Source organism: Humulus lupulus, chromosome 7 (assembly GCF_963169125.1).
Source record: "Humulus lupulus chromosome 7, drHumLupu1.1, whole genome shotgun sequence".
NCBI lineage: Eukaryota > Viridiplantae > Streptophyta > Magnoliopsida > Rosales > Cannabaceae > Humulus > Humulus lupulus.
In genome coordinates, this window is record NC_084799.1 from 179539692 (window position 1) to 179544047 (window position 4356).

General features: G+C 42.1%; 1 non-coding gene across 1 annotated transcript; it reads left to right on the forward strand.

The window, feature by feature from the left end:
- The first annotated feature begins 3341 nt into the window (after nucleotides 1-3341).
- LOC133792903 (small nucleolar RNA Z247) lies at nucleotides 3342-3476 on the forward strand. Its single transcript, XR_009874373.1, has one exon. It is a non-coding gene; the product is annotated as a small nucleolar RNA Z247 (small nucleolar RNA).
- Nucleotides 3477-4356: the final 880 nt, after the last annotated feature.

Sequence of the window (4356 nt, forward strand, 5' to 3'; positions counted from 1 at the left end):
GAGTCTTTATTTTGATTTAATCACACTTTTCAACCTTAAACCTTGATTAGCAAGCTAATGGCACATTTATAAATCACATGGTAACGACTCTAAGGTACTAGGGCGTTACATCCACTATCCCACATAAAAAGTAGGTCTTTGCTCAAAATTCCCCCAGATGGCGTCTTCTACATCTAGCGCACTCTAGGTAGGTCCTCCAGACCTCATTACCGCCCTGGCGGCCTATCTGTATACCCCTTGGCCTCTTATCGGGACCTAAAATTGACAAGGTATCTAGAGCCTTCCTTTTCTATTCACTAGGGCCTCTGCCCCTACCAAAAGTTGTAACTAGAGGTCTTTTCCTCCTAATATCTCTTCTCGTCTCGTTCTCGCAGCAGATCTTATTCTTAGCGCCCTATGCCATAAAGGATTTCATTACCACCTGTGCATATGTCGTCACCCTAGGCATAATAGTAATTCGAATGTCTCGAGCTATCATAGGCTGTAATCCCTTAAGGAACCTTTCCTTCCTTGTCCCAACCGTAGGCCCTAAGTCGGCAGCAAACTTGGCCAATCTTTCAAACATCAGTGCATATTCTGTCACTGACACATTCCCCTGTAGCAGCTTATTAAACTCCTCTGCCTTTGCAGCCCTAACTGCATCATTTTAGTACTTCTCATTAACAAGGTTATGAACTCTTCCCACTCAATGGTTTTCACATTCTTGGTATGGGATACTACTTCCCACCAAATTCGAGCATCCTCCCAAAATATATGTGTGGCACATGCCACTCTCTTATTACCAACTACCCCCATAAAGTACATGATAGCGGTCATCATACTCATCCATTGTTCGACCTTAACCGGATTTGCACTACCCTAAAAAACTGGAGGGTGCTGCTTTCTGAACCTTTCATAAAGGGGTTCCCATTTGTTCCCAGCCTCTAGTGGTTGTACTACTACTGGTACCGATGCAGGTGGCACCACTGGTGGAACGTTCCCTACTGGAACTTTTTGCTATCTCAATAGGCGGGTCTCTTCTTCATGCCTATGTAATCTAGCTTGTATATCAACAAGCACTTGTTGTCAATTCTCTAGAGCTGGCGGAGAGGCCTGGCCCTGATTATCATTCTTGGCCTGTATTTCTTGACCGGCTAATGCATCTGACTATCTTGGAAGCATATTTCCAAGCTTATCTCTGCAGTAATCAATTCAGCCTTTCAGGAAGTGATAACAGTACCTCTTGCCGACCCATGGTCAAAAACCGATCAAATAGGCATTCACATGCAATCACAATGCTAATAAGCATTTCAATAGCTTTTACACTCAACAGTCATGTTAATAAGCATGTCTGTTCATATTCATGCTCAAACATAATAAGAATTTCCTAACATTTATGAGCAAATAACGATGTTGATAAGCATTTTCTGGCATTTATAAGCAAATAGTGATGCTAATAAGCATTTTCTAACATACATGTGCATATAACAGTGCTAATAAGCATGTATTTATCAAACACATAACACTCTAGGGCCAAGCCCTATCAGAATATCTCATGCTCCCTAATAAGGCAGACAGATAAGACATTTATATCCTATTTAAGCAGTTAAACACATAACCACATAAATAGTTACCAAACCCTGAGTCGAGCTTGTCTTTAGCGGTGAGTGTACAAGCCCAGCCAGTCTTCAGGAACCCTTAAACCTTGGTAGCTCTAATACCAAGTTGCAATGTCCTGGATAGCCAAGGCCGTTACACTGTGTACTTTAAATAGTGCTAGACTCGCTAATCGAGTCATTTGGTCATAAACGAGTAACTAAAGGTAATTAACGTGTTAGGGTTAAATTTTTTGGTTAAAAGAAGTAATCATTTCATTAAAAAGTTTAAGATTACATACGGGATCCCAGGATAAACATTAAAAGGTCATTTACAATGCAAAAGAATACAACAGGCCAACCTAAGCAGCAAAATTAGGGTTCAATCCTAGTTCCTTTGTGAATACCCAGCCATGGTGGTCGAGCAAGCTGCATATGTACACACCGCTGCCGAAGTTCTCCAACTCATGGCTGGTCCAGCTTCCTTTTTCCCTAACCTGCACCATGTAGCACCCGTGAGCCAAGGCTCAGCAAGAAAACTTAGACATTCTCATAAGCAGTTATTAACATATTACAAAATCATAATTAGCATGCCTAGCAGTAATAACCCTACTCTTGTATGCATTCAATCCATATAAGTGACTATAGAGTCACACCGGGGCTCATTGCCCTAGATAAGTGACTGTAGAGTCACCCCAGGGCCCATTGCCCTAAATAAGTGACTGTAGAGTCACCCCGGGGCCCATTACTCTATTCTCTGTATAACCAGCCTTAGAGCTGGCCAAGCATACCTGGCACTTTATTTTCCAAGCGACCATAGGGTCAGTTAAGCGTAAACCACGCTCCAGGATAAGCCTAACCATACCGTGTTAAGAAATAGTATCCTGCCTAATTAGTCTTTTCTTTAATCCATTTTTCTCTTCGCTGATTCTGGTGTATACAATTTGTTTTAGTGGTCCCATTCTGTTGTAACCAAATGATTAGGTGGCAGGAATTCTGTTAGAATAATCCCATATTGTTATTGTGTAATGATTGTACCAATTCTGTGTACTATAAATACCAAAGGTCACCAGCCATATTTCATTGAGTTGGTTTATTCATTCTCTCTGCTGTCTTCTCCTTTTTCTTTATATTTTCTCTTGGTATCAGAGCTTTGGCTAGGCGTGTGCCTCATGTCATCTGGTGAAGAACAAGATTCTGGTGACCAATCACCTTCCCATGGTAGCAATGTTGCGAATCCTCAAAATTTTCCATCGACCACTCATACCAGCTCCCCTAGCAGTGCTGTTCCTTTGTCTGCTATGGTATCTCCGGTGGGCAGTACACTGTCTAAACCATTTGCCCTCAAATTGGATCGTAACAATTTTCCTCTATGGAAACAAATGGTGTCTGTCATTGTTCGAGGGCATCGTCTTGACGGTTTTTTAGCTGGAACCCGACGTCGACCAGAAGAATTTCTTCCTGTTGCTGCTGGTTCGACTGATCTGCTTCCCAATCCAGAGTTTGAAAACTGGATTGTCAGTGACCAGCTGCTTCTTGGCTGGCTGTATGGTTCAATGACTGAGAGTGTCGCTACAGATGTTATGGGTTGTGACTCCTCAGCTTCTCTATGGAAAGGTTTGGAAATGTTGTTTGGAGCTCATTCTTGGGCAAAGATGGATGAGTATCGCACTAAGATTCAGACATTTCACAAGGGATCGATGAGTATGGTGGATTATCTCCGTCAAAAGCGTCAATGGGCGAATGTTCTAGCTCTAGCTGGTGACCCATATCCAGAACACCATCTGATTACAAATGTGCTATCTGGGTTAGATATTGAGTATATCACCATTGTGTCCATTATTGAGGCTTGTTCATCTGTTACATGGTAGGAATTGCAAGACATCCTTCTGAGCTTCGATAGCAAAATGGAGTGCCTCAATTCTTTTTCTGCTTCATCCAAGTTGAGTGGCCCTATTGCAAATCCGGCATTGAAGCCTCAAGGTCATTCTTCTTCGTCGCCATCATCTGGTCGTGGCTCACATGGTGGACGAGGAAAGAGAGGAGGTGGACCTGGACGTGGCTACAATAGTGGTGGTCGTTCATGTGGTCGTGGTGGTCGGAGTGGAGACAGACCCACTTGTTAAATATGTTGGAGATATGGACATTCTCCTGCCCACAGCTACAACCGATTCGATGAGAACTATATGGGATCGATTCCTCCTGACGCTGGAAATTCACAAAACAAAGGGCTCTCACATGGTTCAAATAATACTACTGCATTTATTGCTAAATGGTTGCGGATGATGCTTGGTATGCCGATAGCAGGGCTAGTAACCATATCACTGCCACCACAAACCATATGACCAAGAAAAATGATTACAATGGTAAGGAATATATGACTGTTGGTAATGGTCATAAGCTAAATATTGCTCATGTTGGGAAAGGACATATCTCTACAAATGCTGACCATCATCTGGTTCTAAATGATTTATTACATGTTCCTCTTATTACCAAAAACCTTATCAGCATATCTAAACTAACCTCAGATAATGATGTCTCTGTTGAATTTTTTCCAAATTGTTGTTTTGTGAAGGACCTAGCAACTCAGAGGGTGGTTCTGCAAGGGAGTCTTAAAGATGGACTTTATCAACTCAACAGTACAACCTCAAACACTTCAAGATCTCATCCAAATTCCAGTCGTTTTCACTGTTTTTCCAGTTCTGTGTCAAGCCAACCTGTTACTGACTAGTTTTCTAGTTCCAAGAAAGATCTATGGCATAGGAGATTAGGCCATCTGTCT